Genomic DNA, 18530 nt, shown 5'->3' on the forward strand with positions numbered 1-18530 from the left:
CAACTCTCGGGTTTTATAGGTTGGTTAGAAGATGGATAAACAAATTGCTTCCTTCCTATTGTGGCTCTTCTCATATTACAAACAAGAGGTTCTAGTTTCAGTTATGATTATCAGCATGGGCACATTAGACAGGGATATTTCAGTTTCAATGTTAACCAGGAAACGAGAATGAAAAGTAGCACGCTGTGTCTTACAGTCATGGGGAATAAATATTTCTGGGTTCCATTCCTTACCCCACCTATCAGGAATATAAAGAAATCCGTTTATCTGTTAAGTATTTAATTTGCTTATCAGTCAAGTAACAAAATGGTAATATTAACCAAAGGTCAATAAAGCTAAAGGGGAGCCAGGTGCAATAATAAAAAGGGAAACTCCAAGATCAAGTGTTTCTACCCAGCAAGAAGTAAATTATACATAACAATATCCCTCTCATCGCCCCAAAACAGGCTACTTTCACTTACGTGTCCAGCTTCTGAGTGTTCTAGAATTCCTATTTCAACTTTTTTTTTTTAAAGCTTAGTTGCTAGAATTTAAAAATACCGTTCAATGATCATTATAACACACTCTAAGGACAAGCCTAATAATTACAGGAATTTGAAAGGAGCAGTCGAACAGCAAAACAGGAATCCTTCAACTCCAGACACTGGTAATGTTGACATTATTACAAAAATGGAATTTGGGGCGCCTGCCTGGGTGGCTCAATCAGTTAAGCATCTGACTAGGGCTGAGGTCATGATTTCATGGTTCGTGATCTGGCTCTGCGCTTCACAGCCCGATTCATATTCTCTGTCCCCATCGCTCTCAGCCCCTCCCCCACTCATGCTTTCTCTCCCTCAAAAATAAACATTGACAAAAAAAGACATTTGATTTAATGAGATTTGACAGATTAAACACAACACAGGATGGGCTGCTTATGCAATATTAATGCCTTAAGGGGGGAACTGTTGACTTTACTAGGCATCAAGAAGTCGATCGCACTGTAAGAAAAAGGGCCACACTGGGCCCCAAAACATCAGATTACGTAACGTACGTTTGGCTTCCACCTGAGAATAAGATGCCATCTATAAGATGGTCTTCTGGGAAACATCCCACTAGGAAAAGACCTAATATGCAGAAAATGGCATCTAAGAAGACCACTTGCTAGAATAATTTCATAGAAAATTACAAATGCCTCAATCAGTGGTTCTCAAACTTTAGTATGGGTAATAAGTGACCCGATTTCTGGTTAAAGATGCACGTTTCCTCACCTCACAAAGCTTTGCTCAGTCTTGGGAAGGGCTCAGTCTGCATTGTAAACAAACCTTTTGGGTATTCTAATTCAGGCTACCCTTGGCCCACACTTTGAGAAACACTTAATCTCACAAAGTGAGATACCCTTATAGGTGGTCCGTCCCGTAGCATGATTCCACGGGGCGGGGGTGCGCCCTTTCCATAAGGTTGGATTCCCTGCCATTTCATCATTAACCCCTAATGAGAATCTGACAAGAATAGCTTTGTTTACAAAAATCACTTATTAAAGTGAGTTTGAAAAGAAAAAAGATTATATCTAAAATCACTAACTGAAGGAATAACAGCTAATTGTCTAGCATCTATTATGAGGATGGGGGCACTAAAGAGAGACATGAGAAGAAAAAGTGGAAAAAAAAAAAGGCAAAAGGAAGGTAACAACTTACTTAGAACAATTCTGCCTAGGACCAGTCTTACGTGTCACAGAAAAGCGTATGCTACCCACAAGGGTACTCTGAGCAACCCCATTAGTCTCTCCACTCACACTCTCCTATCCTACATAAAACCACCAGATTAATCTCTCCTGGAACACCAAATCATCAAATTACTGGCTCCCTCACGGCCTGACGAAATGTGAACTTCTCAGCTCCTGATGCTTAAGAGTCTGTGTAATCCAGTGTCAAACTAACCAATCAAACCACATGTCACCTTATTCCTAACGTGACCTTGCCAGCTCCAGCCAGCTGGGTCTTATCATGGTTGACTCGTAGGCTTATACCTTTAACCAAGTTGGGTCAATATTCCTGCCTGGAATACCTCTCACTCCTTCTTCATCTTAAGGCAGTCCTTCAAGGACTATCCTAAATATCATTTCCACCATAAGTGCAGTCACCACTTTGATGATCTGTAGCATTTCATTCACATCTTCACCAAATACTGACGCAGTGGACCACACTCTTCCTTGTGTTTTACTACACCGTTCTTTATCGTATTCCACACCCTCCCTCCCCTCAATGACTTTCCAAGTTCCTTGAAGGCAATAACACTGAGAAAATTTCTTGCTATCTCCATCCCAACCTAGACTCACACTCAAACCAAATGCTAGTCCTGTTGAAGTAGCTTGGTAACAGCTACCACAATTTATGTTATTTATTAACAAATTCTACCCCAATGAAGACCTGTAAGTCAACTTATCAAACAAATATCTGAGTAAACATTTTACTTTTAATTTTTTTAATGTTTATTTATTTTTGAGAGAGAGAGAGACAGAGAGAGAGAGAGAGAGAGAGAAAGAGAGAGTGCAAGTCGGGGAGGGGGAGAGAGAGGGAGACACAGAATCGGAAGCAGGCTCCAGGCTTTGAGCTGTCAGCACAGAGCCTGACGCAGGCTCAAACCCACGAACTGTGAAATCATGACCTGAGCTGAAGTAGAATGTTTAACCAACTGAGCCACCCAGGCATCAGAGTAAACATTTTGCATTAATGCATTAAGTGCTATTACCAGGCACTAGGGCTACAACTTAGTAAATTGTCTTTGTCCACAACTATTTCTCATGTTAAGTCCTTGAAACTATCGGGTTTTTTTTTCTGCTCCCAGCATTCATGAAGCTCTACAGTACCTCTTTATTATAGATTCGGAAACTTAGAGCTTTCTATTTGTGTGAGTTACTGACAACTGATACGGGAGCTGAAGTGAGAAGCTAACACCGCCCCCCCACACCAAAATCACTGAATCTTTTATTATGCTAACATTTTGAGATAAATTTAAGGTATGGAATTTATTTCCTGTGTGCCCTATTCAGCACCTGGTATATATAAACATGAAATGTTAGCTGTTAATGATTTCAAAGCTCCAAACTGAATATATATATATAATCTGCTATCTTTAAGGATTTGTATCTGTGATTATCTTCTTCTGAATTAATGAAAACAGACAAGACTAGAGCATGGCACATGGAGACTAATTCAGGATAAACAACTCTCCTTAGACTTCATGTTTGTTTAATTATTATATTTTAAATTGTGGTAAAATATACTGACATAAAACTTACCATTTTAATGGTACTTATGTTTATATTAAGAGAACTGTTGAAATGATACTGGAATACTGACTAAAACATGGAATCCTTTCCTACAAAAATACCGCTACAGTTAACATCTGCATTTGGAAAAACAGCTTTTTTATATCATAAGCACTGCCAGTGATAACAAAAATAATTAAAATAAGCTATCAGTGCTTAAACCACTTATAAGTATTTCAGGCAGTGAAATAAAATAATATTACACTACCTGGATTTTCGGCATTGTTTTCTTAAAATTCACAAATGGTTCCTAACAGCAGTAGCAGCTAATCTTTACGGAGGGCTAATTATGTGGTAGGTTTATACGCATTGCTGGTTTTTGTTTTCTTACTGAGGAACAACTCACATAGCACAACTTTCACCTTTCTCAAGTGTATGATTCAGCAGTTTGAAGCATTTTCACAGAGCCGCACAAGCAACACCACTATCTAATTTCAGAACATTTCATCACTCGAAAAGAAACCGTGTACCGGTTAGCAGTCACCCTCCATTTCCCCCTTCCCCTCAGCCCCGGGCAAGCACTAATCTACTTTCTGTCTCTACTGATTTGCCTCCTCTGGATACTTTATATAAATAAATCATACGATATGTGGTCTTCTGTGTCTGGCTTCTTTCCCTTAGCATAACGTTTTCCAGGCTGACCATATTGTAACATGTATTAGTACCTCACGGTACTTCTTTAAAAGTAATCTCTGCGCTCAACGTGGGGCTTAAACTTACAACCCTGAGATCAAGCGTTCCCTGCTCTGCTGGTTGAGCCAGCCAGGCGCCCCAGTAGCTGTGTTACTTTTTAAGACCCCAAAGCAAATACTTGAGTTAGCTGTAATGATTGGCCATTTATATTTAAAAAAACCCTGAGCCTAACAGATGAAATAAGTGCCCTCTCTGAGTCACTTTGATCAAATTTGTTTATTGCATTCCTATGAAGACGCACAAACTATAAATGCTAGGTGAATTATAGGCACACATTATATGAAGGAAAGATTAAAAAAAAATACTGCTACCTAGGTCCATCACCGTAAGTGAAAGTCATGATCTAAGTTTTTTCTTGTGTGAAAATATAGCCAATGATCTCTACGGTGCTTTCAAACTCTAAATACAAGTTGTTTTTAAAAACTTGAGAGGATTATTCCCTGTCTATTCAACTCTGATCTGATCCCCAATCTTTAAGAATAATTACTATCCTATAGAGAATATGGCTTCAAATCATAAGCATGCAGTAAAAATTAGACAGGACATCTGATTTCTTTTTATTGCAAGAAGCCAGAAAATAAAGAATGTCATTTTAAGGGCTACAGAATCTTTTAAAAAAAACATTTCAAAGATGGCTAAAAATGTTTTAACTTTCCTGAATTTTATTTCAAAACTCAAGATGTTTTAGCAAAACTCTTCAGTTGAGAATTAAAGTACGAAATTCATAATTTATAAGAATCAAAACTGTTCAAGCATTTTAACTTTTTTTTTTTAGTAAGCTCTGTGCCCAATGTGAGGCTTGAACTCATGACCCCGAGATCAAGAGTCCCTTGTTCTGCTGACTGAGCCAACCAGGCGCCCCACATTTTAACTCTTGAATGAAAAATAACCGAAGTTAACGGGCCTTTTTTTTTTAACATATATATATATATAAATTTTTAAATTATGGCCATTTATCATAAAACGGCTAAGGTAAACACCCCACTTCCTGGGTCCTACACTGTCAGTAATCGCTGCTCTACATAGCGCTATGAAGTAGAACTGTTTGGAAGTGTTCCACAACTATGTCATCCAGTTTGGTAGCCACAAGCCACATGTAGCTACTGAGCCTTCAAGTGTAGGTGGTGTGACGAGAAAATGAATTTAAGTAAACTCTTCTGCCCAACATGGGGCTTGAACTCACGACCTGAGATGAAGAGTCACATGCTCTTCTGACTGAGCCAGTCAGGCACCCCGCGAATTTTTAATTTTTAACAGTTAAATAGCCACATGAGCCCAGGGACTTTCTTACAGGACACTGCGGATGTTAATTGATGAGAGGCAATATCCTGTAAAAGAGCCACACCACTCACGTTCCGGAAACTTAAAAAAAAAAAAAAATGGAAAGATAACTTGGGTTATATTGACATTGAGAGGGGAGTAGTAAGAGAAAATAAACTTCCAAAGGCATCTAGATTTTGACCTCCACGATTCTAGAAAGCCTCCCTCAAATCCACGCGCGAGGGCTATGAATATAAAAAGAAAAGAAAAAAGGAAGTAAGGCAGAAGGCACAAAGCTAGAAGGAAGGATTCTCTACAGTGACACAGTAACTGCCACGGAGCAAACGGTTATTAAGCCATCGGTTTATTTTGGGTACTGCACAAAGCACTGGACGTGTATTTGCATTTAATGCTCAAAACAAGCCTTCCAGAAAGATATATTTACCTTTGTTTTACAGATAAGGATATTGAGACTTAGGGAGTTCATTTGCTGAAATACAAATGCAACTTGTAACCAAAATCTAACAAGTAGTGTCCACTGCATCCTGTATATCCTTCTGTTCCAGCGCTTACCACATTATACCGGACTACAGTTTACTGGAGGTCTCCCATTTGGAAGGCAAGCTCCTCGAAGGCAAGGGCTGTGTTCTGTCTGTCCCCTGCTATCTTTCCCATCACCTACTACCACCACCGATTTTATCTATCAAAGTACTAAATATACACATTCTTCAGTAAGTATTTGCTGAATTTTCTGTGAATTTGTTTCTCCATTATTCCGATGATAAACCCATGTGGTAACACGCTTTCTCCAACTTTCACCCCTCGAGCATTTAGAGTTTTAGCATTTAAAATATTTAAACTTCTTTGGGGCACCCGGCTGGTTCTGTTCGTAAAGGCCTGAGACTCTCGATCTCGGGGCTGTGAATTTAAGCCCTATGTTGGGCACAGAGATTACTTAAAAAATAAAAAATGTAAATAAATAAATACACTTCTTTAAACTGTTTCAAAGAATTTGACAAGAGACTTGGAACTTTAAATGTCTGATCAAAACATTTAACTTTGAGCTGTCATTTTTTTTCACACCCATTAACCAAAAAAATCAGATTTCTTGTATCTTTGGAAATTATGTTATAGAAATTTTAATAGTACAGTTGAAACCCTACATATTTAATACACAAAAGTTGTGCCATATAACAGCACTCACCATTATATGCTCATCTTAAAAGCACAGCTGGGTTATACTTCTATGGTAACTTTTCAATAACAAAGCCTTGACAGTTTCCAATTTCTACACCTCATTTTTCAATGACTTTTAAACCTTTCAAATATTTTATTAAATTATATCCACTCCATATGGGCACAATGCCAGTATCTCCTGGTAAAGTGGGACCTCTGCCTCCAAATCAGAAAGGACTAAAAGAAGTCTATGCATTTATCTCCTTAATCCAACTTCACAGTGCCTATAACGAGATTTAACGAAATTCCATTTTCAGACAGAATGAGAAATACACTTAAAGCTCTTGTTACAAACATTATCAGAGGTGGTGTCAAAACTTACATCGACCAAGAAGAAGCACTTCTAGTTAAAAAATGATCTCCCTTCCTTGTCAGAAATAAGTATCCCGCAGGGCTTCTGCTAACTGCTGTTTTATGAGAAATATAATTATGAAAGTACGTATTCTAATCTTCACAAACATCAAAAATATTGCGTGTATTCCAACTGAACATATTGAAAACCCACATTTGTTAGGGGAAAGAGAAATGAACTAGAGCCCTGTTTCTCAAATTTTATCATTCCTACAAATCACCAGAGGAGCTTTTAAAAATGCAGATCCTAGGGTGCCTGGGTGGCTCAGATGGTTGAGTGTTGACTCTTGATTATGGCTCAGGTCATGAGCCGTGGGTCGTGGGACTGAGCCCTGCATCAGGTGCCACGTTGAGCGTAAAACCTGCTTAAGATTCTCTCTTTCTCCCTCTGTCCCTCTCCCCGACTCATACTCTAAATTTAAAAAAAAAAAAAAAAAGAAATGCAGATCCTGATTCAGTACATCTGAGATGGAGCCTGAGACTCTGAGTTTCTAACAAGCTTCCAAGTGTGAACTTGTTTGTAGTCTAAAGGCTTTATGCTGCGAAGAACAAATTTTTCCAGATCTCTGATTTTTTTTTTTTGGCTCTTCTAATTTCTTTTAATAATTATTCTTTCAAAAAATTAAAAATTCTTTAAAAAAATTTTTAATGTTTATTTATTTTTGAGAGAGAGTGCGAGCGAGGGAGGGAGACACAGATTCTGAAGCAGGCTCCAAGCTCTGAGCTGTCAGCACAGAGCCCAACATGGGGCTTGAACCTACAAATCGTGAGATCATGACCTGACCCGAAGTCAGACGTTTAACCGACTGAGCCACCCAGGCACCCCAAATTATAAATTCTTTCAAGAAATTTTTACTAAATGTGTATTGATTCAGACACTTCACCAGGAGCACAAATAAGATCTGATCTCAGCCTCTGAAGAGCAGACATGTCAACAATTGCACCATAACCACAAAGTTCTAATAATAAAGGTATGCAGCATGAATGGCTACTTTTCCAGGGGAAAGGAGAAAAGGCTAAAGATGCCACTCTTGCCCTCAGTCCTGAAGATAAACAGGAGTCTGCACAGTAGAGAAGGGGAGGATCCTACTGCAGGCACAAGAAACTTCAAGACAAGCAGTCAAACACTCTGGAGGAGCTGCAAATTATATCAAATCGATGAAACACAATGTTTATGGTAGAGACCAGATAAGGACACCAGGGAAAGGTAAACAGATCATGGAGTCCAGCATGGCCGTGATGAGTTTAGAAAGAACAATTTCAGTGGATTGGTGAGGTCAAAAGCAGACTACAGTGCACAGAAGAGGAGAAGGAACAAGAAATGGAAACAAATGAAACACCCTTTCCAAAGATCTTCCTGTAAAGAAATATGGAGGCCAGAAACCAGAAAAGAAGAAAAGGTCAAGGGCACACTTACTTTGTGTGAGAGACTTAAGCACATTAATAGGAAAACTTGGGGCAAGTGAAGAGGGAAAAGTTAAAAATACAGGAGGGAGGCAAGGAGTGACACGTGCTCCTAAGACTACAGTAAGGTTTCTTAACCCCAGCACTTTTGCATTTGGAGAGAGTATTCTTTGTCATAGGGGGTGTTCTATGCATTGCAGGATATTTAACAGCATCCTTGCTCCTAATACTCACTGGACACCAATAGCATTCCCAACCTTATCCCAAATATGACAACCAAAAATGTCTCCAGACATTGCTAAATGTCACCTGGGGAAAAGAGAGCAGCAAAATCTTCCTGGTTGAGCAAATGGTCCAGTGGCAGAGATCAGGTAATTTTAAGTAAGCTTAGAGATACTGGGTGAAACAAGTGGTTCCCATCCATCAGCTGTACCACTAGAAAAGAGGAAGGTCCTCCATTACGGGGAAATAAGCATGTTTTGTGTTGAGTGGAAAAGTTTTGGAATCATTCTGCAGAGAATGGCAGAGGCATGTAACTAGGGAAAGCAATCTGTCTAAGAAATACTTTCTATTCTCTCAGGCTTCAAAAGTAGTGTGACTTCCCTTTATGAGCTCTCCAGAAAATAGTACACAAAAGGAACCTGAGCTTGAGGATTACACTGAAGGATCTTTAATAAAATATCTTAACAATTTAAGGAAATGAATAACCGTAAAAAGTATTCTCTTAAAAGAACCATCTTCTTTTTGGCTAGAACAAAAACTTACAGGTAAAAAATGATCTTTTTTCTGCCAAATATGCAATTTCTAAAAAAGATTTTATTTTTAAGTAATCACCCAACGTGGGGCTCAAACCCACAACCCCAAGATCAAGAGTCGCATGTTCTACCTACCGAGCCAGCCAGGTGCCCCCTGAATATGTGATTTTACCATAATTTTGTAAAGTCTTCAATAGGAAAGTTTCTGTATTTTATTTGTCCCAAATCCTACCCATTACAATCAACACTTTTCTTTAAGACACGAAAGTAGAATAACCTAGTATTTTAAATTAGTCATCACATTTGAAAAACTGTCATATTAACTTTCATATGCTGCTGGGTATTAGTCCACATTAAATTTATGCTCAGTGTAGAGAAAAAATTAATACCTGGGCCCCAAAAGCTTCACTGCTCTACACTATCAAAAGTGACTAGTTCAGGGGCACCTGGGTGGCTCAGTCACTTAAGCGTCCAACTTCGGCTCAGGTCATGAACTAATGGCTTGTGGTTCGAGCCCTGCATCGGGCTCCGTGCTGACAGCTTGGAGCCTAGAGCCTGCTTCAGATTCTGTATCTCCCTCTCTCTCTGCCTTTCCCCTGCTCATGCTCTGTCTGTCTCTCTCTCTCAAAAATACATAAACATTAAAAAAGTTTTTTTTAAAGTGACTAGTTCAGAAGACATTTTAACTAGCCATTTTAGATATTTTATCCTCCAAATAGAGTCTTTACAACTTGAAAATCTGATTTATGTTTTAATAACATATTTCTATTTATAATTTCCTGAAAATATCAAAAGGTTACTTGTTTAAGCAGTTGCCCTCATACAAAGGAAAAGAGACCTCATGTGCAATATTTGTCAAAATTACCAAGAAAAGTGATCTGCAAAGAAATGTGCCTCATTTAAAAATCTCCTTAAAAACATCCTTTAAAAAACAAGGAAACTTGCCCCAGAAACTTTTTTCTTTTTCCTGGATCCATAAATTTACTGAAGCACCTTCATGTGTAGCTAATGGAACTGGATTTGCATTAAGCAGCTATGTTCCTCAAGAACCAAACACATCTCACACCAAAATATGTTAAAATAAAAGTCCCAGATATAATAGGCAACAATTCTCATCCGCACTAACTAAACCGCAAAACAGGAACATGTTCAAGAGTATGAGAGCAACCACTAGAGAGAAACCAGTATTGGTTATAATCTCACTCTGATTAGCTTCACTCGCTAAACAGAATTCCTTTAGGCTTTGCAACCATCTGAAGTTAATATTAATACTGAGTAAGTGCTTTGGATATGTTATCCATTCTCTTCTTCTTTTTTTTTTTTTTTTAATTTTTTTTTTCAACGTTTATTTATTTGTGGGACAGAGAGAGACAGAGCATGAACGGGGAAGGGGCAGAGAGAGAGGGAGACACAGAATCGGAAACAGGCTCCAGGCTCTGAGCCATCAGCCCAGAGCCTGACGCGGGGCCCGAACTCACGGACCGCGAGATCGTGACCTGGCTGAAGTCGGACACTTAACCGACTGCGCCACCCAGGCGCCCCTCCATTCTCTTCTAAAGAAAGAAAATTCAAGTTGGATTCACTTTCAGGTCTGCTGTATAGACTGATCAAAGGACGAAAAATTAAGCTGAAATTCCATATTTTAAAGACCACTGTGAACATCATTCAAGTGTATCTCTGATTGCAATTTGATCTGTACACTTAAGGCCTGTGATGTGATGATCTCTGATAGTGGGCATATTAAGAAAATCCCATGCACTTTATCCAAAACCTAACTACAAAATGATACCTAGGATTACAACCAAGCAAAAGAATTTACCTAAGGTAAACATGTTCATACAGCAATCAGGGTTATGTCTAAGGTTGTTAGGTTATGTCTCCATTCCTCCCAAAAGGAACAGAAATTGCATGTGCTTTGGAAACATGCAAAAAAGCATAAGAATTAAGAAAGGGAATATAAGTATAGTTAAAGGACAGTCTAGACATAATATAATTCAATTATAGTTTAGCAAATCTAAGGATTTCAATTATCTGGCTCAAGTCTTAAGCTACTCATAGAAAAACAAGTCTATGTATGGTTACACATTAAAAATCAAATTACTTCGAAGCCAACATTAGACAAATCAGATTTTACTAGACACGTCAATCAATTCAAAGTACAGAGTTCAGTCAAGTTCCAAAGTGGACAAATTTCTGAAACTTTTATTTTTCTTGATATAAACAAAATGGATCCAATTTTTGAGGGTGCTCAACATCAAAGTCAGTAAGGCCATATGCATTGATTTCCACGATCACCCATAATCTTAAAATATTTTATACTAACAACTTGGACTATATAATCATGAAAGCTTAATGTTACACTTCACCTTTTCATTTCAAAAAGAAATCTAGGTTATTTAGGTGCTAAACAATTCCTGCTCTTTTCTTAAATAATCTTAGCATTGGCCTCTCACTCGTTTTACTTTCTCTGGGAAATAATGCAAATATATTAATCCTAATTCCATCCTCTGGGTTCTTTTCAATTCTGTTTCCTTCTCAAACCTCCTCCTCTAATCTAATTCAATAAAAATAATTGTCCCCTTAACTTTTTTAAAAAAATAAAAATTTATTTTAATATCTGAAACAAAAATTAACTGGGTTCAAAAGTCATGCCTTAGCATGTTTCCAGTAACTGGAAGCCATTTACTGACAAGGTTAAAGCCAACCTAAAACAAATGGCAAAAGATGTAATTATTCCATTTAACATCTTCATTAAGGATTCTTTGCCCTAAAATAAGGTAAAAATAAGCTAAAATAAGGCCAAAATATAACCAGGGCATTAGGACACCCATGAAATTAAAAGTTAATAAAAGTAAAAAAGTTAGTAAGTAACTTTATATTCCTAGCTTTGTTTGAAAAATACTTGGAAGAATTCAAAACAAAACACTTAATTCACTAACTTATGCAAGATTAGACTGCATCTCAAGGCCAGTGAAGGCAAAGACAGGATATTATCGTTACAGTGTTAATGTCAAGTAACATCATGTAATGTCACCTTAAGAAGCAAAAACCTGTACCCTGGACCTTGAGAGGATGACACCAGAATAACTGCTTTAAAAAGGCATACAATTAACCCCTTAACTTTTGGTAACTTCCTTCAGGACCAGGAAGAAGTTTCAGATCTAAAGCTAACAACGGACTCGCAGCGACTGTTGGAGCAGCAATGTGGAAAATCTGGGACTCAGCAGGAAGGAGTCTGTCCGTAGGAAGGAGCTTAATGGTATCTGTCATAGTTGTGGGAGTAAAAGTTTATGTGTCTATCCATCGGGGGGAAGGAAATGTTGGTACGCCTTCTATATTTTTTACTCTGGCTCTAGATAAAAAACAAACAAACCCAAATGCTGTAGCATAAAAAGATAACAAATTCCATTACTCATCAATTACAATGTTAACTTTCCTCAGGCTCCGGGTTCTTTCTACTGTGCAAGTTACAGTTAAAAATAACGTGAGTCCCTCACCTATGGCTTCAAAGATTTTTTTAAATTGTAGACGAAAGCTGGAAGATCAGAAAGATATGGGAAAGCCAGAAGCAAGAGTGCTAGCTAGGCTTCAGAGGTTCTGTTACAGAAGTAAATTCCAGATTACGTTATGCTTATTAGCAAGCATAAGGGTATATGAATAATTACGGTGGCACAAAGGCATTGGGAATGCCATGAATAGGCCATGAGTGCTCATTTACTAGAGGGCTCAAGGGCGTGTATCTGGCTGTCTGAGCAGGAGCACCCGAGGGGTTTTCTTTCCTGGGCTAAATTCCAAAACCAGAGAAATGTCTGGGTTTTTTGTTTTTTAATCATCATCCCAAGAGGTCTACTGCTTGGCATTTCAAATATGTACTTGTGATACATGATGAGCCAAACATGCCATCTTTATTCCTATGAATCAATCCTAGGTACACCGGCTCAATACAATGAAGTGCTCTGCTTTGAATTTATCAGTTTGATAAAAAGGAGTTTAGAATAGTGGTTCATCAATTAGGACATCCAAGAATATGTCCATACAGGAAAAGAGAAAAGAGAAAAAGAAAAGGGCTCTGAGCTTGAACAGAAAGCATCTGGTCAAAGGCTGACAGGGCCACTCCCCCACCCCTGTCGCAGTCACTCTCACCGCCGCACCCCTCTGGCTCCTCTCTCAAGTCCTGTTCAGCCTCAGCTGACTTTTGGCAGCTTTGGACTCAGCTGGTCCAAGAAAAAAGCTGAAGCAAATCCACAAAGTGACCCATAGTACTGATGGCATTAAGAGCACCGGATAGTAAATGAGTATTATTAGGCTATCATCAATTAGAAGATGAGTAACTAAAAAATGATTTAAAGCTAGTACTTTAGCCAGCTGTCAGAAATATTACTGCTTTATGTCTTTAAAATTGTATTTAAGTAATCTCTATACTCAACATGGGGCCTGAACTCATGACCCTGAAATCAAGAGTCATGTGCTCTTCTGACTGAGCCAGCCAGGTGCCCCAATATTACTGCTTTAAAGACTATATATAAAGGTGGCTCTTGCTCACCTTCATTCTCTGAGAATATATTTAGTACTGAGTACCCATTTAGTATTAATTTCTGGTTATTGGAGCACTTAAAGAAGACTGAGCTGGCCCGGATAAGACAATAAGAATTTAAAGATCTAATTCCTAAAGCAGTACAAGTTTGGTAAGCAGATGTGAGACTCAAATCTGAGAAAGACAAGACACTGATTTTAAGTTGTCTGATTCCTGAGAGAACAGTCAAGTGCCATTACAAAAAGATCAAAAGAAAATTTACGTTTGCTGAAGATTCTTTGAGGAGAAGGTATCTGATATATGCATGTGTATATGAGTGTGCACACACATATTTCCAACTATGAGTTGTATTTGATCAGAAACTATTTGAAATGTTAAATTAAAAAGGTAAACAGCCAAGACAGAAACAAAAGTAAAGTCAGACTACTCACTGAACAAGAGCAAAAATATTTACCAAGAAAAATCAACCTGGCTTAACTACTTCCTGTCAGAATAAGTGCTCTATGTAAGGTGTGCCTGAGTAGATAATTTGAGGACAAACACAACATTAAAGGCCAAACCCAACAAAAGGCCTTGCTCTGTAATCACTTTCTTTTCCCATCAGACAAAAAGACACTTACAGCTACAAAAAAGAGTGGAGAGCTGTCCAAATTGCTAAGAACAAAGGGAAAATTAGCAAGTATTCCTTTGGAAAAACTGAGACAATTACACCTCAAAGGACTTAATGACTAATCACAAAGTGTCAGCCTCCTTTAATTCTCTGAACCTAGATACACCATTGTTTTCAAGACCTGGTCACACCATTTCCATACTCTTAAAATCCTTTCCATCTGATGTTTAGTGGCTTAGAAAGAATCAGGGCCATACCCTTGTCTATAACCCTTAGATAGCTAGAGGCTAATGAGATCTAAAGGCTAGTGCCTTTATCCCTATAGTTTCTCAGGTGAACCCTCCCATCAAAATTTTCTCTTCATCCTTGAGTATTTCCACATTCCCTAGCTTTACTATTGGTTAAATACAATTGTTTTTGCAGTGAGGGAAGCCATTTTTTCACCCTTTGAAAACCAATAGTAATTTAGAAATCAACCTTAGTCTGCCACTGATTAAAATGTGAACTACTGATTTCTACATGCCCAGAATATAGAAGTTGTATTACAGAGAAAACTTGAAATACACAGCTTAAAACAAAATAAAGGCTTTGAATTGTGAATTTGGCGGCAGGTATACTACGTATTTCGACTCTTCCACATAAAGACTAAAGCTACAGCTGTATCTTTAGTCCAACAAATAAACTTAAAATGACCAAGGTGGCAAAGAAAGGTAAGAGCTTTAACATGTTAAGGGATTGCCCCATTCCAAAATTAGCTTTCTGTATCAAGGTAACAATTAAATTTTACATTATCCCGGAAAGAGTCTAGCTGTTATTTTTGTAAAGCTATGATTTAAAAATCACTGCTTCACATTTGAAAGTACAGATAACTAGTTACTGTTGCATTTTGTGATTGCTAATGGAGTCAAGAATCCTATGTATCTTCTTAAACTGGCTACTATGAGTGACTAGAGATTTCAGAATTGGCAGTAGTTAAGTAACTTTACTCCTCTCCTCCAACAGATAATCTCTTGGATCTCAAATTTTATTTGACACTTATTTTGGGATTAAATGTTTTTCAAACTCTTAGTATCAAATAAGGAGATCTGGAAAATCATTTTTCTAACTGTGGTTTCCCATTCAATGGACTGAGTCAGACACAATTTAAGGAAGTATTTAGTTTATTTCAGTGCTTAACAATATTTTTAGCATGAATATATTCATAGGAGTGTAAATCGTTTCTTCATTTCTAATTAGCCTTTCTCAAGTCTCATGAAAAATGTATACTCTTAAAACTCAAATTCCTGCTTTATTGAATAAAAAAATGAGGAATGCTCTATTTTTAACCACTGAATTACTACTATCTGGACATATTTAAGCAATTAACAAAAGGAAGGAGACTTTTTAAAAATTTTATTTTAGAGAGAGAGCACGAACTGGGGGGAGGGATGGGGCGGGGGGGGGGGGGGGTGGGTAGAATCCCAAGCAGGCTCCGTGTTCAGTGTAGAGGCTGATACAGGGCTCGATCCCATGACTCTGGGATCATGACGTGAGCCAAAATCAAGAGTCAGACACTCAACCAACTGAGCCACCCAGGTGCCCCAGGAAGGAAGCTTTTTAACTGTTCTTCCTGTTATTAGACCACAGCCACCTCTTCATGACAGGCAAGCCACTTGGGCCAACAGGATGCTTGCCACTAGCCTAAAGCACCAGACAAATAAACTCGAGGAGTTGAAGCTTTGGAGGTTAAAAAAAAAAAGTCTCAAAAGACCTATAAAGCTCCAAGAACCACACAAAACTCCCCTATCCTCTCTTTCCTCATTTTGAATATTCAAATCTGTACAAATAATCCCTTAATTATTTGCAGCCAATACAACACTACTTTGCATGTCCCGAAGTCTCTACTGGCCATTATCCACAATTACAATAGTGAACACCTACGTAATATGACATGCCAGGCAATGTTTTAAGTGCTTTGGTGTTCTTCAAACAAAAACAAGAAGAACTGTTCAAATTTCTATGAAGTCACAGGGGCCTTTGTTAAGACACCTATTTAGTAAAGACCTATATATTCATGTAACTTTGATTTCAGTTGATACAAAGTTCTTTTTACTTGATCAAATACAAATTGTGCTAATTCTACCAAAAGAAATAGAGAAATGTATTAAGGTTGTAACACTAAATAAAAATAGCAAATAAATTGGTTATTTATTTGGCAAATAATAAAACTAATTTCTAATAAACCACTGAAATGGCAAAGTGATAGTCCTATCACTTAAGGTAAATTTTTAATGAGTAGACAAAAAAGAAAATGCTAAACTATTTAAAACAAACAGAAGTGAAACGGAAAGACACATAGCAATTTCCAGGGTAGCTATATTTAATAAAGTTTTTAAAAAACCTCCACTTTTTAAAGTCAATTTTTTTAATGCAAGAATAATTTGCACTAAAAAGATTCTTTGCTATATAATACTAATAGTACAGCATTTTCTTTCCAAATTCTTTTAATTCAATTATTACTAAAGAAATTAACTTTTATACTATGGGCATTACAAATTCATCTAAAAAGCTAGGCAGTGCTACTACGTTTTAACGGCTTGCAATTCTTGTACTAGAGATTTGACTGTTGTAATACCCAAAGTAACTTAAAAATAGAATTCAATAAAGATGTGTTTTGTCACTCTAAAATGTGACTACCTTTCCCACTGTGTGTGTTTTAAGTTTTTCAAGGTCTGTTTACTTAGATCTTAAATAGTTACAGAATTCAGTCCTAGGCTGTTATGACTTGTGTCCTCCAAAAATATATGTTGAAGTCCTAACTCCCAGTACCTCAGAATGTGACCTTATTTGGAAATAGGGTCATTGTAGATGTAATTAGCTAAGATGAGGCCATACTGGGGTAGAGTGGGCTCCTAATCCAATAGAACTGATGTCCTTATAAGAGGAGAATTTAGACACACACACACACACACACACACACACACACACACACGGAGATGATGTGAAGACACGAGATGGAAGACGGCCCATCATCTGACAACAGAGGCAGAGACTGAAGTGCATCTCCAAGTCAAGAACACCAGGGACTGCTTAGAACTGCCAGAAGTTAAGAAGCGGAAAGGAAGGGTTCTCCTCCAGAGCCTTCAGAGAGAGACACGGCTCTGCCAGCACCTTGATTTCAGACTTCTCACCTCTGGAACTGTGAGGGACTAAGTTTCTGTTGTTCTAAGACCCCCGATGTTTGGCAATGTTGTTATAGCAGGAAACTAATTACACAGATCATGAATTAAAATCTACCTTTCCAAAACAGCATCTTTTGAAGTAAAGCATAGCTTCAGAGTCAGCAAAACCTGGCATCAAACACCTGTGCAAATTAAATCCGTTTAACCCTGAACTTGAATTTGCTTCTTCATTTGTAAAAAAGAGGTAACAATCCTACCAAACAGTGTATTTCTGAAGATAAATTATGTACAATGTTCACAACACAGAGGTCAAAAATGTTAAGCCTCTCCGTACCCAAGCCCTTCTCTCCCTGCAGTGAGAATGCATTTTAACTTGTGGTCATTTGGCTTAGAATTCATAAAGTAGTATGATAAAAACAAAGGGCTATAGTTAAAATATTATTAAGTAAATTTTTAAAAATGTCCTAACGTAAGCCCTGATAGTTTAACTACTTAGCAATCTCTAAATCCTTATCCTGGGTATGACCACACTATATAAGATGTGATGCTTTTCAGAACTTGCGGAGATGGTAAATGCTACCCTCTCCTATTTAAAACGTCCAAACTAATTTCAGTCATCACAGAAAGATCAATTCTGAAACAGTTTTATCCTTTATACTTTCAAAGGTTAATTTTACTCATCACAAGTCTTCTGATTTACTAACATTCTTATTAATATGCAAACTGACCCAAGTTCAGTAATAAACACAAGACTCCTGTTACTAAAAACTCATTGTTCAAATGCAGAACTTTTTATTTCATGTAATAATCATAAGTAAAATAATAATTACCTTTGACAAGATTAGTAGAAATAGAAATCTCACAAATATAATAAGCATGCTCCCCTGACATGCAAATTAGCCAGTAATATGGCCACAATGTTTAAAGTCATCTGTCCAAAGACTGGGGAAAAGGTGATCAAAGGCCAGCACCAGGACATGCTATGAATTAAAACTTAAATGAATCTAAGTTTCGTGATTTGAACAGAAGACTTGAAGAGAAAGAAAACCTAGAATCAGATTATATATTTGAGAAAAGTAAAATGACTGCAAATTATCCGCTGCTATCAAAGACAACAGAGCTGGGCTCTAAAACTGCCTGATTTCAAGTGGTGAATAAAGACCAATACTGAATGCTTACTATGTGTAAAGACAACCTGACATATTTCACTTAATTCAAG

At 37.6% G+C, this 18530-nt stretch overlaps 1 protein-coding gene across 4 annotated transcripts in view; it reads right to left on the minus strand.

The window, feature by feature from the left end:
- Positions 1–18530, minus strand: part of SCAF8 (SR-related CTD associated factor 8) — a 202260-nt gene that overhangs the window by 86560 nt on the left and 97170 nt on the right. The gene's annotated exons all lie outside the window — the stretch shown is intronic.

Source organism: Acinonyx jubatus, chromosome B2, assembly GCF_027475565.1.
Source record: "Acinonyx jubatus isolate Ajub_Pintada_27869175 chromosome B2, VMU_Ajub_asm_v1.0, whole genome shotgun sequence".
NCBI classification, from domain to species: Eukaryota; Metazoa; Chordata; class Mammalia; order Carnivora; family Felidae; genus Acinonyx; species Acinonyx jubatus.